This window comes from Mustela lutreola, chromosome 3 (genome assembly GCF_030435805.1).
Source record: "Mustela lutreola isolate mMusLut2 chromosome 3, mMusLut2.pri, whole genome shotgun sequence".
Lineage (NCBI taxonomy): Eukaryota > Metazoa > Chordata > Mammalia > Carnivora > Mustelidae > Mustela > Mustela lutreola.
Window position 1 is genome coordinate 148445429 of NC_081292.1, and position 21799 is coordinate 148467227.

A 21799-nucleotide genomic window follows, 5' to 3' on the forward strand; every position below is an offset into this window, starting at 1 on the left:
ATATATCTCTCACACAAATATAAACACATAAATGCATATTATATATGTATGTATATTCTCATATCTGTGTGTGTGTGTATATGTGTGTGTATATATATATATATATATATATATATCTCACAAAGAGAAGGCTAATAAGCTAATATAGGGGAGATAATGGCATCTTAAAAAGTAGTAAAATAGGGGCACCTGGGTGGCTCAGTCAGTTGAACATCTGATTCTTGGTTTCAGCTCAGGTCATGGTCTTGGGGGTCCTGTGATCCAGCCTGTGTCTCAACAGCCTGTGTCTCAAGGTCCATGCTCAGCAGGGAGTCTGTTTCCCTCTCTCTCTCTGCTCCCTGCCCCCGCCACTCGCACACTCTCTTGCTCTAAAATAAATATATAAATCTTTAAAAAAGTAGAAAAATAATATTTAAAGAGGAAGAAAACTTAAAAAAACAAAAAAAGAACAGATAAGACAAATAGAAAACAAATAGTAAGATAGCAAGATGATAAATTTCAGTTCAACTGTATCAATAATTATGTAAATTATAAATAATCTCCACACCCTAATTAAATGACAAAGATGTCAAATAGGGTTTATTAAATGGGGTACTGGATGTGGTGGATAAGCAATGAATCTTGGAACACTAAAAAAAATTTAAATGAAAAAAAAAGAAGAAAAACACCAAACCTTCTTTAAATGGGAAGACACAAATTGATCAAAGACAAAGATGAGATAAAATATACCAAACCAACCCTGACCCAAAGAACATTGGATTGCCTGTATTTAAATAAAAAATAAGTTTAAGAGAGATGTTATCAGAGATAAAGTTGTATGTTTTCTAATAATAAGTCAAATTGTCAAAAAGAAGTATCAATCCTAAATGTGTATGCATACAATAGCAGAATTTCAAAATATGTAAAACAAAAGTAATGAAACCAAAAGGAAAAATAAGCAATCCACAAGTATACTCAGATTCTTACTCTTTTCTTTCAGCAATTGATAGAACAAGTAGAGAGAATCAGAAATCATGTAGAAGGTGTGAACAACCAACCTGACTTTATTGATATATATATATATATTTTTTTTTAAGGTTGTATTTGTTTATTTGACAGACAGAGATCACAAGTAGGCAGGCAGGCAGAGAGAGAGGAAGGGAAGCAGGCTCCCTGCTGAGCAGAGAGCCCGACTCTGGGCTCGATCCCAGGAACCTGAGATCATGACCTGAGCCGAAGGCAAAGGCTTTAACCCACTGAGCCACCCAGGCGCCCCACTTTATTGACATTTTAGAACTCTGCCAACAATAGCATAATACACATTCTTTTTAAGTACAAATGAATTATGGGCTCAGACACAATAAGATGAGACATAAAACACATCTCAACAAATTTGAAAGGACTGAAGTTGTAAAATTATGTTCTCTGACCCGAGCAATATTAAACTTGAAAGTTAATAAATGAAAGGTATATGGAAAATCCTCTAAGTTTTTTAAAAAATTGAAAGTCATACCTAAATAACCCGTAGGTCAAAGAAGAAATCAAAAGGGAAAGATGAGGTAAACTTATCTTTATTTACAGACAAAAACACTGTGTACATAGAAAGTACCACAGACTTTTTAAAATAAAAATTGTAAAAACTATTACTCAGACTTTAGAAAGATAAAAAGTCATTAAACAAAATTAAAGAATGTTTATAATATAATTACTGAGATATTGATGTTAAATATCAATAACTAATACTATATATAAGATTATAAAAATATAAAGTATTTAAGAATAAATTTAACAAACTATGAGCAAAATCTGTACTCTGAATATTGTAAAACATTACTGAGAATGGAAAAAATAATCTGTTAATGCATTGGAAAATTTAATATTGTTAAGATGTCAATTTTTCCTCAATCTGTAGAGTCAACACAATCTCAATCATCATCACAGTAAAAATCATCAGGTCAATAATCAAATTTATTTGGAAATGCAAAGATCATAGAAAAAGCAAAACAACTTTGAAAAAGAATACAAAATTTGATGAGCTACAACACCTGATTTGAAAAACTACTATATCAGATACTATAGTATTAAGGTAAGAATAGTATACACATATCTTTGGAACAGCATAAAGCCCAGGAATTAATCTACAACTAACCAATGATTGATTTTCAACAAAGTTACCAGGGTAACAAAATGGAGAGAGAAAATGTTTTCAACAACTGTATTAGAGCAATAGGATAGCACATTCAAATAAAGATTAATTAATTAATTATTGGCTATACTTCCTACCATTTAAACAAAAATTACCTTGAAATAACGTTAGATCTACACAGAAGGGCTAAAACTGTTAAAATTCTACAGGAAAAGTTATGATATAACCATTCTAATATTCGGTAAATGAAAGATTTCTTAAACAAGTGTAAAAATACAAGACTATTACAGAAAAAAATGTATTATGAGGGCTGCATAAAATTTAAAACCATTTGCTCACTGAAAACACTGTAAAGAAATTATAAGTCCACTATAGTCTGGGAAAATATTTTAATACATACACCTGACAAGGAAATTTTATTTATAATGTATAAAGAACTCTTACATATCAATATGAAGAAAATGAACAACTGGATTAAAGATGGCAAAAAACGTGGATATACATCTTCACAAGAGGAAGAGGTAAGTGACACATAGAAGATACAAGTAACAAATAAGCCCAACATAGTTAGGCATAGGAAAATGCAAATTAAAACCCCAATGAGACACCAGTGTGTACCCACTAGAATGGATAAAATTTTAAAATGACAATGGCAGGTGCTGGTGCTCTGTCATATATTACAGGTGAGAATACAAAATGATGCAAGCACTTTGGGACTTCTTAAAGACTCTTTCTTAAAGCACAGATAGATTTATTACCCAGAAAAACCACTCCTGGGTATGTATCAAAGAGAAATGAATACAAATGTCCATATAAAATCTTTATTGGGTGTTCATAGCGGGTATCTTCATAACAATCTCAAACTAGAAAAATGTAAATGTAAATTGATTGGTGAATGGACAAACTGTGATATATCCACACAGGTAATGTTATTCAGAAAAAAAAGAGAAATGAACTACTGATAACCACATTGTAAATGAATCTCAAAAGGATTGTGCTAAATGAAAAAAAGAAGATATAAAGTATTACATATTCTATGATTCTATTTAAAACAAATTCTAGAAAAGGCAAAAACTACAGTAATAGAAAGCACATCAGTGGTTGCCTGGGCCTGAGTCTGGGGTGAAGGGACCAAAGACAAGCTTTTGGGTGATGGAAATATTCAGTTCAGTATCTTGCAGTTGTGGTCACACAACTAACTACACACTTGGCAAAACTCATTGAATGGTACATTTAAGATAGAGAATTGGATATAAACTATATATCAATAAATTTGATTTGAAAAATGTATAATTTGTTATGCTAAAATATATAGACCTGCATGTATGCAAAGAAAAATCTGGAAAAAGAGATTTTAAGGCATTAATTATGGTAATTTCCAGGTAGCCTATTTTCCTGGCAAGAAGTTAGAGATAATGAATAAAATATTTTCTTAGGAAAATGTATGCATGGATAAGAAAATGCTATCAACATTTAAGAGTAACTATCATAGGGCACCTCGGTGGCTCAGTTGGTTAAGCAACTGTCTTTAGCTCAGGTCACGGTCCTGGACTCCCGGGATCGAGTCCTGCATGGGGCTCCCAGCTCCACAGGAAGTCTGCTTCTCCCTCTGACCTTCTCGCTTCTCATGTTTTCTCTCACTGTCTCTCTCTCAAATAAATAAATAAAATCTTAAAAAAAAAAAAAGAATAACTATCATAAGAAATTAAAGGAAACAAAAGATATCAATATAGGAGACAAGAAGAGAATAAAAAGAAGAAAATCAAGAGTAAAATATACAAGGAAAAAAATGCCAGGAATAAATTCAAATACAAAAGTAATCACAGTAAATAAAATAGATACACCTATTAGAATAGTTTTCCATACAGTATGGGAAGGGGGAGAAAGGATGACTTTGCAGTGGAGAGTGTGACAAGCACTACCTCGGTCAGATAATAGTCAAGGTCAACAGTCATTAATCATGCTGATAGTATATAGCCCTGATATGATGTGACAAAAAGGTACTTCATCTCTGTGATTTTCCTCCAAAAATTCTATAACCACATTCTAATCATGGGGAAAATATCAGACAAATTCCAAAAGAGTAGCATATTGCAGAATCTCTGATTAGAACTCTAAAATGTTCAAGGTCATTCAAAACAAGGAAATCCTGAAAAACTGACATAGTCAAGAGGAGCCTAAGGAAACGTGTGCTACCCTATATGGGATTTTGGAACAGAAACAGAACATTAGGTAAAAATTAAGAAAATCTGAATAAACTATGGATTTAATTTAGTTAATATTTATCTATTAATATTAGTTCATTTTAATTGAAACAAATATACCATATTAAACTAATATGTTAATAATCAGGGAAACTGGGGCACCTGGGTGGCTCATCTCGTTAAGCGACTGCCTTTGGCTCAGGTCATGATCACAGGATCCTGACTGAGATCAAGCCCTACATCCAGCTCCCTGCTCAGCGAAAAGCCTGCTTCTACCTCTCCTATTCCCCCTGCTTGTGTTCCCTCTCTCACTGTATCTCTCTCTGTCAAGTAAATTAAAAATCTTTAAAAAATAAATAAAAATTTTAAAAGGACATGTTGCATGGAACACTGGGTGTGGTGCATAAACAATGAATCTTGGAACACTGAAAAAATTAAATTCAAAAACACAATGAGAATTTAAAGTAATAAATAAATAAATAACAAAAAAATTTAAAAAGAATGAATGGATAGGTGTGCTGATGAAAATCAAAAAGGTATAAATTCTCCTGAAATTAATTCCAAACAATGTTCTTTTTAATATTGTTGCTATTGTTGCAACACACAAGCTTGAGGATCCTGAAATTCACATGGAAGAGGAATTATCCAAACATAGCAAAGATAATTATGATTAATAAACAATAAATAAATAAACGGGATTATTACATTTCCAGATATAAAACAATAGCAGTTTCCTCCCTTCCAGTCTTCCTTTCTTTCTTCCCTCCTTTTTTCTGTTCCTCCTTCCTTCCCTACCATCTTCTTTCCTCTTTCCTTCTTTCCTTTTAGCTTCCCTCAGCTCCTCCTGCTCTCCCCATTCCTCCCTCCCTCCTTCCCTCCTTCTACTTATTTATGTCACACAATCCCATAATGGAAAAGCGCAACTTCAGCCAAGGTATCGGAATACAATGTTCTGACTAGTGACTTCTCACACATCCCACAGACTTACATTGTAATTTCAGGAACTCATTCTCTTCAGAAGTAGTCAATATTCTTTGGCTGAGCCATCAAATATATCCAAATGAAGGAGTGCCTTTGAACTCAGGCTTTTGAATTACAAGATGGGTCCCAAGTTGGACTCTAGTAGAATTAGCGATTTCATGAAATAGTATAAATCAGAGGATTACTATAGATTAATAATTTAGATATAGTTTTATTAAATCATAGGCTACCTCACTTTATTAGAGCAATACTGGTCTTACTCTTTTTTAAAAACAAATATTTATTTATTTCAGAGAGAGAGAGCACAAGCAGGAGGGGCAAGGAGAGAGGGAGAGAATTTCAAGCAGACACTGTGCTGACCGTGGAGCCCTACCCTGGTTTCAGTCTCACAACCCTGAGATCACGGCCTGAGCTGAAACAAAAAGTCAGCAGCTTAACTGACTGTGCCAATCAGATGCCCCATTTGTTTTCCTCTTAATTCTGATTATGGCTCTCTTTTGTTTAGTCTATAGTATAAATGATAGATATGCCAGTGGCAGTGAGCAAGCAGACACGTAAATAATTCAGAAAACAGAGCCACCTATCCAACCCCCAGTAAGCTCCTGACTGTGGCAATGAATACTGATTTTTGTATGCCAATAAACATTTTGACTGTGTGTTATGCATTGTTATGATGGCCATTAATAACCGACAGAGTATAGAATAAGTTTCATTAAGCAAGACTTTGAGAGCTTACTCTATTCCAGACACTTCTAGATGCCAGGGCTATCGTAGTAATCAAGAGAGATGGGGTCCCTGCTCTTTGTAGAGATTACTTTCTATGGAAAGACATAGACAAAAAATATGTATTTGTACAGGATACTTTCAGATAGTGAAAACTGCATGAAGAAAATCAGGCTGGATGGTATAATCGACACTGACAGGGAAATTGAAGATGTGAGGCATGAAGTGTGTGGAATCACTTTTGACTTGGGAAGATCACATTTGGGTTGGCACTTGAGGAAGTACCAGGAGACAGCCATGCTAGGATCTGAAGAACTAAGGAAGACTCTAGGCTCGTATTTGGGCTAGATTGTTCCCTGCAAAAAAGATATGTTCAATCACAGTAGTGATTGATATGTTCATTCACAGTAGTGAATGTCAAATAGGGTTTTATTAGAAATAGGGTCTTTGTAGATACAACTAAGTTGAGGACATGATGGATTAGAAATGGCTTATAAGAGGAGGTGCTTTTATAAGAAGAAAGAAATTTGAACACCACACAGAGACACAGACACACACACACAGCAAGAATGCCACATGAAGACAGACTTGGAGACACATTTAGAGTATTTCTTATTCTAACAATCTGAAGGAAACTATTCTTCCCTCTGTCTGTTCCTGTCTTTCTCTGTCTTTCCCCCTCTTTTGTTCCCTCTCTCCTTCTCTTCCCCCTTTCTTCAGTTGTTGATTTTTGTTTCCACTCAGAAGGGATAGTATAGCATTATTTATTATTTGTGTATAAAGTTATTTATTAAGAAAAGCTCCAGTATCCTTACCTGTTCAATTGGAGTAGTAAATATGCCTAACCCCTGGTTTGTAATGAAAATTTAATGTGATTGTGTGCCCATGCCTGGTATGTCATGAACACTCAAAAACCTTTGCTACCTATCACTCTAGTTGTATATTTATCATTGAGCTTACCATACATTCTTTGGGTCAAACCCAGTGTTAAGGTATTTTTACAGATATGGTCTTACATAATCTCACAGACTCATATAAGGCAGGTGTGACTGTTCTCAAGTTGAGAGAACTAGAATCTAGAATGTTCAACACGTTAACAAGCTTCACTGGGCTCAAAAGCCCAGGCTTTTAGACACCACATAAGCTTCATACATTTATAGGGTTATTCCATCTTCTTCTTCTTCTTTTTTTTTAAGATTTTATTTATTCATTTGACAGAGAGGGATCGCAAGTAGGCAGAGAGGCAGGCAGAGTGAGAGGGAGGAAGCAGGCTCACCACTGAACAGTGAGCCCGACGTGGGACTCAATTCCAGGACCCTGGCAGAGGTCGATTGCAGCGCAGAGCAGAAGGCAGAGGCTTTAACCCACTGAGCCATCCAGGAGCCCCCCATCTTCTTTTTAAAAAGGGAAAGATGTTCTTTAATTCTGACACAAACATATGGGAAAGATGTTCTTTAATACTGACACATATTTGTTTAGCTTTGTTTATATAAAGGAATTTTGAACTTAAATGTCGGAAAGAAACAAAATTGCATTATCCTACAGCTCATTACTAGTGATACCACAAGGTTAAATCGCTAGGGAAAATGATAGAAAGCAAACTGATTGTTAGAAGAATGTTAAAGGAAATAAATCAGTCAAAATGCAGTCATTGTGTTTTTAATTCATGGGAACAACAATCTCCTTGCCAACCCAGCCTGGAGATACAGATCATTTTCCAAATATGTATAATATGGAAGACTTCCAAAAACCTGTAGGGTTGATCATTAAAAGCTACAATTAGCCAGTGGTCATCATTTCAGCCTTCTGTCGCCATCCTCTTCCTTCAGGTCCCATGAGGCTGATGCTTATGATAATATCCCTTAATGCAGGTTAATGGCCTAAGAGGTCAGGAAAACAATTTGCATCAATTGGTAGATGGCTTGGCTCTGATATATATTTTTGGGGGGTGTCCATAATCAGAAATATATCCGCATAGTTCAATCTTCAGACAATATCTGCTTTCTTTCAACAATGGTATTGAAGCAAAGAATGCAATAAATTCCCTGACAAGCATCTGACATTCAAGCTATCTGTACTTATTAAGTCCAGATCTTTTGTGCATCACTTGATTTGGGGTGAACTGTTTTTATCCGACTGCAGAGTCTATCTCCAGACAAGAGGCTGTCAGCACTGGCCATGGTTGGTACAAGTCCATGAGGAGTTTTCACCTGTCCTCAACTTGGGATTTCTCCATGTCCCTGCTCAGTGCACCCGGCCGACAGCTTCTATGCAGGCAGCCATCTCCCTGGTTTGAAGGGCTCTGCAGTCTCCATAGCCCTCACAGCTCTAACAATTAGCCATTCATTTCCAGACCTGTAACCTTTTTTCTTTTTTAAAGATTTTTATTTAGTTATTTGACAGACAGAGATCACAAGTAGGCAAAGAGGCAGGCAGAGAGAGAGAGGAGGAAGCAGGCTCCCCACTGAGCAGAGAGCCCAATTTGGGGTTAGATCCCAGAACCCTGGGATCATGACCAGATCCAAAAGCAGAGGTTTTAAACCACTGAGCCACCCAGGCGCCCCCCTCTAACCCTTTTATTCTTCAACTTCCAAGTACAAGTCAGAAATACTACTTCAGATTTCTGTGGTTTCCCCAAAACAGTATAATATAGAGCAATTGACTGCAATTTTCTCCATACTCTTATGCAATACAGACTTTCTTTTGAGATAGAGGAATCAGAGAAAAGTCCCTCTGACTTACGGAATGAATTCATTGTTGCTGAAGGGGGATGGGTAACACACCACACTGTCTGCTGGAAGTTACTGTGAGACCCCAAAATCTCTTCTCTTTGTGCTACCAAATATGGATCCCTAAAATGACAAGCGGAAGTCAAGAAAATAATTACATGCAATGCAATTGGCATTCTAATTTAGAAAATTAGCAATATATATAAAATTAGCTGTATCTATAGGTGTATAGCTTCATACAGGATTTTTTTTTTCCTGTTAAAGGTACTTTGTTATTCTTAGATTATGTCATGTGTATTCCTTCAGTGTTAAAATATAATTTAAAAATATATAATATGGGTTTAAGGGGTGCCTGGGTGGCTCAGTGGGTTAAAGCCTCTGCCTTCCGGCTCGGATCATGATCCCAGGGTCCTGGGGTTGAGCCTCACATCAGGCTCTCTGCTTAGCAGGGAGCCTGTTTCCTCCTCTCTCTCTCTCTGCCTGCCTCTCTGCCTACTTGTGATCTCTGTCTGTCAAAGAAAAAATAAAAATCTTTAAATATATATATGTATATATATAATATGGGTTTAAAATATCTATTTGGAATTTTTTAATGACCACTATGTTGATGTCTTCACATCAAACTCTCTTCATAAACACTTCCACTTGGATATGTCATAGGATCTCAAACTCAATATATAAACAACTTTACTCATCATCGTCCATCATTATATCTACTTTTCTTACAATATTATTTTTTGAGGGATAACATTGTTAATAAGATCGTCATCCATGTCAAAACCTTTTGATTTATCCTAAATACTTCTATCTACTCTCCTACCTGAATCTAATAAATACTTCCTCCCAAATCTACTTAAAACAAAATAAAACTCTCAGTTCTGATCACACCGTTCCATTTTTACTTCATTTGTTTATGTGTTTATTTTTTCTCCCCTGCATTATTTTTCAAATCATCCTTCCCAGTGTTGTTGAAGAAATACATATTTTAAAAAAAGAATCATGCTTCCCAAAATAAAATATGATGGCGATAATTCGCATTTTCAACACATTTAGAATAATGTAATCATTCTATTCTATTCTATTCATAATCTGTTCCACCAGATTAATGCCAGACAATGTAGCAGAGCGTATGCAAGACATGAACTTCATCTATATAGAAATTGAAGTTACCTGCAGTGTGCAAAGGCTTCTATCTTTGCACATGAGATTTCCTCTGCCTGGAATGTGTTCTTCCTCCAACCAACCCCACCCACCTAAGTCATAAACAACAGCCTAGATCCAGCTCAAGCATCACTTTTTGGGGAGCTACTTTGGCTGACACCCACACAAAAGATTACCATAAACTGTGGTAAATGATTTGAGAAGGGGAAGTTCAGGAGATAATGGAAGCTTAGAGAAGTAGAATTTAACCCACACTTGTTCATCAATCAGGGTTTAGTGAATGTGATATCTGAGATCTGCAGGATGATAGAAGTGGGGTAAGCACAGGTGTTGGGGCAGAAAGCTCCACTGAAGGAAGGCGCAAGAGCAGAGCTTTGCTGCTAGAAATAACAATGCATACACCTGGGCCTTTGACCATCATCTGAAAAGGGAGCATGGAGAATTGATTCAAGTTGGTAATGCTGAAGGGTGACAGAGCAGGTATGGAGACTGTTTCTGTAACTCAGATAAACAAGTTCATGTCATTCAAGCTCAGATAGTGGGAATAGTGATGGAAAGAAATAACTTTGAGAGACTTTGGTGTAAGTCCCCCCCACCAAGAAAGAGATAAATAAGGAAGAAATAAGAAAGAGGGAAGGAAGAAATAAAGAAGGGAGGAAAGAAAAAAAAGAAGAAAAAAGGGAAGAAATCTTAGTAAAAGAGAACATTTGCTCTATTCTTCTTTCCTTTCTCCTTTGCTTAGATAAAATAAAAAGTGTCTACTTTTCTAGAGACCACCAAATCTCCAGCATTTGCCATTGACCTTTTCCTTGGTCAACATATACTAGGATTTCTTTGCTCATTTGTGGACAAAAGCCATTCAAAGCCAACCCCAAAGCAAAGATACAAAGTTATGAAACAATATTTTGGCTATTAATGTCTTTTATTTTGTTTTAAATTTTTATTTATTTATTTGAGAGAAAGAGTGAGAGAGAGAGAGAGAGAGTACAAACAGGGGTAGGGGCATAGGGAGAGAGAGAAACAGAGTTCCCACGGAGCAAGGCCCAACATAGGACTTGATGCTGGGCTCAACCCACGGGCTTGATCCCAGGACCTGAGATCATGACCCGAGCCAGAGTCAGATGCTTAAACAAACAAACAGAGTCAGATGCTTAAACAACTAGCCACCCAGGTGCCCCTCGTTATTAATGTTTTTGCATTTCATTGTAAAGGATAAAGCTTTTTATCATTAGATGCCTCTCCACGTCTCCTTTTCTTGCCATTATTTTTTTTTTCTCCTCTCCTTCAAGAGCGTAGACCAACAAAAGTAGGAAAATAGAGAGGAGAAATTAGGGGCAATGTTCAAGTTTGATATCTGTTTAGAACTCTATTAGGGATTATTTAAAGCCTTGCCACACTCAGGAGTAATCTACTTTTAAGATTAAAGGGCCTTCCTGAAGAGCTATATGTACATCTCTTCTAAAGAACACGTGTGCCTCATGGATACGATCACCTACCTTCTTCACCCAATGCCATTTAAACAGTGCTTTTATTCTATAACCATTTCCCTTTTTCTCCCCTGGATTTCCTGTCTAGCCAGTGATTCTACCTGTTACCTCTAACCACTATATCTTGAATTTCCTCCAACCAATTTTATTATAATGGAAGAAGTAAAAATATCTTGTTCATAAATTTAAAAAATTTTATTTGAGATTTACTAAAAATAAATTATGCATTATGAAATGTTAATTATATTTAAATTTTCAAAAAATTTAAATATCCTAACTTCTATACCTATACTGTCTCTCTTTTGTTTCAAATTTTTATATATTTCTAAGAGCTTTTTGTTTTGCTTTGTTGTAAATCAAAAGACTGTAATACAAGGCTATATATTTGAGGAAGGCTTTTCTGTATCAGGTGTAGTCCCCTTAAAAATAAGTTAAGTGAATATTTGTGACAAAATCACAAGTCGAGAAAGAGAACTTTGCATAAAATAATTGTGAACTATTAAATATATATCTCAGCATTTAAAAATATGTATTTCAGAAAAAGGAAATAAACCTAAATTAAACCTGTCATGTTTACTAGCTGAAATTACTTCTTTGCATATCACTCTTACAAATACTCAGAAGTGGTTCCCTTCTGATCATCTAGAGATAGGTCTTAAAACTGAACATCAACAATACATACTTTTTCTTTTGCTTCTCATGTAAAGAAAATTATAACAAGATCCATATGAGGAAAACTAATAAAGCACATGAAAAGATAAATAAAAATCACACAAAACAGATGAATAAAATCAAAGAACTAAATCAATGAAGAGATACACTCTGTTCAGGATAGGAAGGCTCAAGGTTTTCAAAGTGTCAGTTCTTCCAACTTGATCCATAGATTCATTGCAATCCGTCAAAATTGTATCTAATTATTCTATGGATATTTACAAACTGATTCTAAAGTTTATGTGGAAAGGCCAAAGGCCTAGACTATCCAACACAATATTTTTTTCAAAAGATTTTTAAAAATTTATTTATTTGAGAGAAAGAGAGTGAGAGAGAACATGAGAGGGGAGTGGGTCAGAGGGAGAAGCAGACTCCCCATGGAGCTGGGAGTCCTATGCGGGACTCAATCCCTGGACTCTGGGATCATGGCCTGAGATGAAGGCAGTCGCTGAACGAACTGAGCCACCCAGGCACCGTATCCAACACAATACTGAAGGAGAACAAAGTTGGAGGACTGACATTACCTAACTTCAAAATTTACTATACAGCTATAGTCATCAAGATAGTGTGGTAGACACTATAGATAATAGTGTGGTAGACACAAATAGATAATAGTAGACATACCTTTTATGCATTTTTCCAGACTCATAGAATGTACAACACCAAGAGTGAACTCTAAGGTAAGCTATGGATGTCTGGTGATGGTAATGTAACAATGTAGGTTCACTCCTGGGTTTAAAAAAAAAAAAGATACCATTTCTGGTGAGTGATGCTGATAATGGGGGAGGTTATACATGTGTGGGGGCTGGCGATATATGAGAAATCTGTATTTCCCTCTCCATCTTGTTGTAAATCTAAAAAGAAGGAAGGAAGGAAGGAATGGGGGAGAGATGGAGGGAGAAAGAGAAAGAGAGAGAGAAAGAAAGAAAAAGAAAGAAAGAAAGAAAGAAAAAAGAAAGAAAATAATAATGTGTTTTCAGATGACTTTCAAACATATTTGACATTATGAACACCAGGTGGCAGTAGATGTAGCATTTATCAAAAATGAATGTGGGAGGAGGAAGCAATTTTGAACTTTATGTATGCAAATTAATATTCACTGTATGCAGTGTGCAGGGTACCTCTGAAGGAAAGTCGTAATCCAGTACTATAAAGATAACGTCATATTTGAGCCTATGGCTCCTATTCAGTTAAATCTCATTTTATTCCTTCTCTTAATTTGTATCAAAATACATTAATTAGCTATTTTGGCAACACCTTCCAGAAGTGGGAGTCATAGAAAAAACATGAATATATGTTGTTCATAAATAATATTTTTTTCTGGAGGTTATACGTTTCAGCAAAAGAATTTTCAATTTTACACATACTCATATAAAAGAAATCTAAAAGGCTAGAGAAGAAAGAACCTTAAAAGTTATTTAGTACAAACTTTCTCATTTGTGCAGGAGAAAACTATAACACACAGGGATTAGGAGACATGCCCATGGAAAGACACAGTAGCAATTGGTAAATTAGGAAATGGCTTCTATCCTCTTTCTATTATACTATGAAGAAGTTTAACTTCTCTACATGCTTGCTTTCAGTCAACAGGTTTAATTGCAAATAAATGAACTACTGAGAGGTTTATTTATCTTCTGTTTTTATTTGACAGACAGAGATCACAAGTGGGCAGAGAGGCAGGCGGGGGGGGGGGGGCGGTGGAGGAGCAGGTTCCCTGCTGAGCAGACAGCCTGATGCAGGGCTTGATCTCAGGACCCTAAGATCATGACTTGAGCTGAAGGCAGAGGCTTAACCCACTGAGCCACCCAGGAGCCCCTACTTACCTTATGTTTATATTGTTCATCTACATTTACCAAATTTAATTTTTAATTCATAATTGTAATGTAGCCTGGCCAGTATTTTCCAAATGTGTATGTTGAGAGACATAGACTAGCCACTTGCTACGGAGGTAATATAGCTCATTGCTTAAGCAGATGGGCTCTAGAGCCTGGTAACTTAGGCTGACACCTTAGATCTGCCACATATTAGCTCTGTGGCCTTAGGCAAGTTGTTTAATCTCTTACATGTTAGTTTTTTTACCTGCAAAAAAGGGGATGGTAATAACACCTACCTCAAAATACTGTTGTATGGATTATTTGGGTTAAACACACAAGGTTTTAAAAAATAATCTCTGGCACATATTAAAACTTCAGTAAGTGTTATCATTAATTTCACTGGCAAGGACCAAAATAATTTCAAGAGTTAAAACTATTTTTCTGAAATTTTTGTAAAAATACACTGACCATTTAAAAAGATACATCTCATTTACCACTCAACCTATCTTTACTACAGTTCAAATAATGTTTCTAAGAACACCAATATTTTCTTGGAATAGTTAACATATTTAGATGTTGCTACAAAAGACCTCAAATGTATAATTTATCGTACCTTATTCATCACTCTAAATTAAATTCTAAGAAACCTGATTTCTTTTTTTTTTCTTTTTCTTTTTAATTTTTGGTGAATGGAGGTGTCTTCCCTCAAAGCTACAAAAAGTCTTTATTGAAGTGCCAAAAACACAAGGTTAAAAAAAAAAATTAAATGTCAAAAAGCCCCCACAAGAAAATCTGGGATTTCAATGATAAACCTTAACTATAAGTGGCAAATAAGGCCTTACAAATACAGGCCAGATCCTTTGAACACTGAAATCTTGTAGACCTCCCCAAGTCTTCCCACTCTTTTAGCTCTCTAAACTTTTAATCCCCAAATTGAGAATATTTATTCCATTGTTTTGTTAAAACAAAACAAAATTCAACCGAGTACATTTAAAGATCAAATTGGCCTTACGCAACAATTCATGAATCATACAGCATCCCATCTAGCAAACAGAAAGGAGCTAAACAAAATGGGAGACCTCTATAGGCTGAAGGGGGCAGGACAAAGAAAGAGATTTCATATTTCTTTGGGTCTATCAGATGGATTACTCACTAGTGCAGACCAGGAAATTCCAGATCGACTAGTTTAAGATTATATTTCTGGGAGAGGTTGAAACTGCAATTAAGTTAGGTATTAAGTCTTGGTTTGCTGACCTGGGACTTTTGTTTGTTTGTTTGTTTGTTTTGGACAGTTTCTTCTTTCTCAAATGTTCCATCCCTGTCTTTTCTTATCATCTACTACTGACAAAACTCAATTATTACCACAACCTAAACTATACAGTCAAATTAGTCAACATTCTACTTTTGACAGCAGTCAAAATAACAACAAAAAAGATGCCCATATTTCCAAACTACATTTCATGTCACATAATGGAAGTTTCAGTTCAGTAAATATAGTGAAATCAATACATTTAAATAGCTACTCTCCCATTTAAAATAGCAGCTTGGGAAGTTATGTCTTGATTTCACTAGCACTATTGGTAAAAAAATTTTTTTAAAAGATTTTATTTATTTGACAGAGAGAGAGAGAGATTACAAGTAGGCAGAGAGGCAGGCAGAGAGAGAGGAGGAAGCAGGCTCCCTGCTGAGCAGAGAGCCTGATGCGGGGCTCCATCCCAGGAATCTGAGATCATGACCTGGGCTGAAGACTAAAAGACTAAACTCACTGAGCCACTCAGGCACCCCTGGTGAAATATTTTTAATTTCTCTCTTGGAACTACCTTCAGAATCTGTTTCATATAACTTTAATAGAAGAAAATTTCTGATTCTTTTTTTTTAAGATTTTATTTATTCATTTGACAGAGAGAGAAATCATAAGTAGGCACAGAGGCAGGCAGAGAGAAGGAAGCAGGCTCCCTGCCGAGCAAAGAGCCCAATGCGGGGCTCAATCCCAGGACCCTGAGACCATGACCTGAGACCATGACCTGAGCTGAAGGCAGAAGCCCAACCCTCAGGCACTCAGGTGCCCTGAAAATTTCTGATTCTTGAGGGTGAACTTAACAAATGTAATATATTAGGTAAATGCATTAAAATGCTTATCCAAAGCTAAAGATGATCACAGTTCCCTATGAATTATTATAACTGCAAGGCAATTATTGCATTAATATTTTACTGTTTCATATAATAGTGACATATTTATTTATATAGGCAAATTAAAGTCTGGAATGAGAGTAGTCAATCTGTCAAAAAAGGTTGCACATGAAGTCTGTAATTACAGACTTTTTTCTATTTTGCATATACACATGTATTCTTTGTTCTTCTGAGAATTGCATTTATATACAGTGAATTTTCATTTCTTTTTTTTTTAAGATTTTATTTATTTATTTGAGACAGAAATCACAAGTAGACAGAGAGGCAGGCAGAGAGAGAGGGGAAGCAGGCTCCCCCGTGAGCAGAGAGCCCGATGCGGGGCTCGATCCCACGACCCTGGGATCATGACCTGAGCTGAAGGCAGAGGCTTTAACCCACTGAGCCACCCAGGCGCCCCTGAATTTTCATTTCTGATACCATATTTCTCATATGTAGAAGTTCCATTCTGTTGTTTTTATATCTTCTATTTCTCTCCTCATAATATTCAGATTTTTCTCTATGATCTTGAGCATACAGAGCACACTTATAATATGGAACCTAACGTCCTCAACTGTTAATTCTCTCATCTTTGCCATTTCTGGATCTGTTCCTGTTGACTGAGTTTTCTGCTGACTATTCTTTGCATGCCTATTAAGTTTTTAAATTGGATACTAGCAGTGTTAATTTTACATCATTAAGTCCTTTAGAAAGTGATGGACTTTATCCTGGCTAGAATTTAAGCAAGTTGGAATCAGTTGGGTCCTTTTAAGTCTGCTTTAAATCCAAAACAACTTTAATCTAAAACAAATACAGCCCCATTACTAAGACCATGCCCTTCTAAGAACTAATATCTCATCTGTGATGAGGTTTTTCCACCTTGGCTGGGGAAACACAAATTATTTCTAGCCTATGTGGGGTCTAGGGGTTCTGTGACCTAGAATTTTCCATTAGTTCTATTCCCTGGCCTTGGTTCTCACGCCACCACATGTCAGTATCCACCAAAAACCTTGAGGGCACTCCTCTGCGGATCTCTGCGTAGAATTCTTCTCTATGGTCCTCTGTGCTACAAATTCTAATTGCTTCAGCCTCTCAAACTCCAGTTTCCATCTTCTCAATTCAGGGGGATTATAGGGCTCTTTTTGTATTTCCCCCTTCTTGTGTTGCAGTCCGGAAACTAATTTCAGGTAAATTGGGACCATCACAGGACTCACCTTGTTTATGTCCATACTCTCAGTGATCAGTCTCCCATATCATGCTGCTCAGTGTCTACACACAAATGTTTCATATATTGGGTAACCTAGTTTAGTTCAAGGCTTCTGCAAGAAAAGAACTTTGAGAACAGCAGTTTTGATGAAAAGGCATTCTGTAGAAAGCATCTGATCAGCAAAAGCACTGTTCTGGTAAAGGACTTTGGTGGGCTGTTTGACTTAGTGGGAAATCTTCATGAATAACTGACCCATCAGTATATTATAGAGCATCTACTACGTGCAAGAAAAAACACGTTTATTTTCCTTCACATGATTTTACTGGCACAAAAACTCAACCATCTCAATTTAGAAGAGCAAACACTCTAATGCTGAAACATTTAGGAAACCATTTTTCTTTTGTTGTTTCATTCTGCATAATTTGTCCATCTTCCTTTTTTTAATTTATTAACATATAATGTATTATTGTATTATTTGTTTCAGGAGTACAGGTCTGTGAATCGTCAGTCTTACACAGTTCACAGTTCACAGCACTCACCATAGCAATACCCTCCTCAATGTCCATCACCTACCACCTTTTCCCTCCTGTGCACAGCCCTTCCGCAACCCTCAGTTTGTTTCCTGAGATTAAGAGTCTCTTATGGTTTGTTTCCCTCCCCAGTCCCATCTTGTTTCACTCTTCCTTCCCTTCCCCCCACCCCCATCCTGCCTGTCAAATTCCTCATATCCGAGAGATCATATGATAATTATCTTTCTCTGACTTATTTCACTTGGCATAATACCCTCTAGTTCCATCCATGTCGTTGCAAATGGAAGATTTTGTGTTTTTTGATGGCTGCATAGTATCCCATTGTATATATAACCACATCTTCTTTATCCATACATCTGTTGATGGACACCTGGGCTCTTTCCATAGTTTGGCTATTGTTTTGTCCATCTTTTTATTATTCCAACCTATGACTGATAATCTTCCTTGTGTATTGCACTGTTTTAATTGTAGTTCTTTCTTTTTAATCCTACTTTGAAACCTGACTTTTGAACCCTCCTTTTTAGCTATGTATACACAAAAAAAGTGCAACTTTATTCTTTCATTTTCACAACAGCATAATTGTTTTTTTCTTTTTTTTTATAAAGATTTTTATTTATTTATTTGACAGACAGAAATCACAAGTAGGCAGAGAGAGAGATTGGAGGAAGCAGGCTCCCCGCTGAGCAGAGAGCCCGACACAAGGCTTGATCCCAAGACTCTGGAATCATGACCTGAGCCGAAGGCAGAGGCTTTAACCCACTGAGCCACCCAGGTGCCCCACAACAGCATAACTGTTTTTACTCAAGTTAGAATATTGCCAAGTAGCAGATACTAGAAGATAAATATAGAATTATAATCCTATTTAATGAGGAAAAAAACAAACTCTTCTGGTACTGTGCTGTTTAATTTACTGTCTTCATATTACTGTCTATTTCTTTCTTCTCCAGAAATTTTATAGAAGTTTTAACAATTGGAGAGACAATTATGGCCAAGATAGAAGGGTATCTGGCCAAGATTTCCATGGTATCATGAAGTAAAATAAATATTTATTCCTATCCTGGTTTTGGAAGATACTATCGGTTAATTTCAACACATTATACTTTTTTGTGCCCAAATTATAGAACATCATTTGTGAATAGCCTTAGGAATTTACCGGTGGTTGGCTGGTTCAACCAGTATCTTTTCTGTCTCCCATAATTCAGGTCTCCCCTTTAACCTTCTCAACAACACAGGTGACACCATCACTTAATGTTTGATGAACTCTCAGATATGTTTAGTGTAATACTTTATGAGAGTTTCAGATAGTTCTTTTGTGGGTTTAAGCAGAGACAAAAATCTCAGAGCTGCCAAAAAAGGCAATAAAAATACAAAAAACATAGACTAAAAGCAACAGATTACAAAGTATTTGGGAGATTAAAATGATACATAAAATAGATATGGGATAAATGGTTGAAAGGTAAAAGAGACTTGGGAAGATAATAAATAATATACACCATGCTTTGCCAGTGAGCTCATAGGCAAATCCCTCCAGGGATCCTTCAGACAGAACGAGGAAGTTTTGTTTTGGATGGCCCGTAACAAGAATGTAAGTATGTCGAGTGTAATATGTACTTGTGACTGAACTCTTACAGTAGAATTTGTATTACTAACACTGGATATCAAAAACAGAAAAGATAATGTGAAAAAGAAATTCACTTTTATTTATAGGTATAACGATTCACGCGTTGATAACAAAGCAGCAGCAGTGTGATAGCTTCATGGTAGTCTAGTTTATCTGCTAATGAATGAATCATTATAAAATTTTTATGACATACAGTATTGCAGTTATAGTCATAATACAGCATTGCAAATATTAACATTCAATATTTTTAGGCTATGTGGCTCATCTGGGAGTTTTTTCAAATTGTTGCAAATCTCAAAAGTATTTTCCAACACACGTACATTGAAAAGAATTGTACATAAGTACACATATGCAGTTCAAGCCTATGTTGGCAAAGATGAACCGTATATATACTCATTGACAAAACATGGTGTATGGTATTCATTATTTTCTTAGTGGCAGAGGGAGAAGGACACCAAATCTCTTTCCTACCACACTGATGCAAAGTACTTTCTTGTTCACTATTAAAAACTGCTACACTTCATTAAGCCAGTGGATCACCCAATATTTCATCACTATCCCAAGTGATATCTTCTGGATAATGCTATATGACAATGACTGAAGGTGACTCTAACATTTTATAGTAATTCTCTCCATAAGGTACCATTATTTATCAATTCATCTTACATTTATTTTTATCTTCATTTTGCAACCTCTCTAGGAATACCAAATCCAATAGACTCACTATATTTTATAATATTGACTTTGGTTTGTTCTTGATTTGCTTTTCTAAAGCTTTTGAGTATTTTGGAATTTGTTGATCAAATCCGTTAGTTAAGTTAATAAAATTCATCATTTTGGAGGCATTAATCATTTTTTCAGTTGTCTCACTCAGCTAAAGTGTGTTCTAATTTATCCTCTTAAGGAAAAAAAATGACATGACTTGAAATCCTGTGATTCTGAATTGTTTTGAACATCATATGGATTATTCCCTGATAGATACCAGATCAGATGTCAGAGAGCTTTAAGACAGAGGGTTGATTGAACTCATTTTACTTCTCTGTGATTATGCATCGTACAATTTAGTTGAGAAGGGACTTGAATGTGGCCAAAAAAGAAAAGAAAAGAAAAAAGAAGAAAGCAGCATTGATTAGGTCTAATTAAAAAACAAACAAACAAACAAACAAAAAAAACAAAACAAAAAAAACCTCACTCCTAGTACAGTTTAACTCTTCTTTCTAAGTCTGCAACCAATCAAGGAAGAGAAGATGATTTGGCTGTGATGCGACACTGAGAATTATCTCCAAGAGACCAAGTTCACCCTTGAGTGGAGAGCCTGTGAAAGAGAAATCTCCCTGCACTGGCACATCTTGCAAGTCACAAATGTAAATGTAAGGTAAACGCCCCAGGGCAAACCTCAGAAACTCAGTTGCGCAGCGGGGATAGGTAAATCCTTGGACTTAAAAAATCCTGTGTATTTACCACTGAGTATCATTTCCACAGTAGAAGGTGTGGCAGCAAATAAACTATAGATGCAAATGCCCACCACCTTACGTTTATACTATACAGTACACTATACAATGTGATTTGCCCTCTTTTAAGGCCTGAATCCAGAAATCCGCCCTACCCCAACATAACCCTTTTATTTTTATTTCTGGTGGAAATTTCCTGTTTCTCTTTGGGAAAAATAATTCAATCCTGTTTCCATTACTTTTCCTCCCAGCAGGCTGCTATAGAAAACACATACATACACACACAAACCCACACAAAAATTTTTACAAAGATTCATTTTCGGGGGGCCTGGGTGGCTCAGGTCATGATCCGATGATTCTGGGATCGGAGCCCCACATTGGGATCCTTGCTCAGTGGGAAGCTTGCTTCTCCCTCTCCCACTCCTGCCTCTGTTCCCTCTCCCGCTGTGTCTCTCTCTGTCAAATAAAAATCTTAAAAAAAAAAAAATTCATTTTCACAGTCGTTCCTACCCAGCTCTAAACTCGGAACCTGTATGCCTGATGATGTATCCAGATGAGCGGGTCCAGGTCTGGACCTCTACCCCACGTCTCCCTCTCTACCGCAACAACCTCTGACTCCTCACTCCACCTTCGAAAGGAAAGGCTTTGTTTTCGCCCTAGAAGATTCCGCAACTCGATCGATATGTTGCAAAAAGAGAAAAGAAAAATCGCAGCCTAGAGACAGGTCTTGCGCGACCCCTTGTCTGCACGGGCAAAGTCTCTGAGAAGGAATCGATTCCCGGTCCTGAGCCCTCGGAGCCCGGGGCACAGGAGACGCTGGTCAGGCCTTTGCCATTGGTCCTCACCTCCTCGCCTGGAGCTGTCCTCCGGCTCCCCCCCAAACCACACT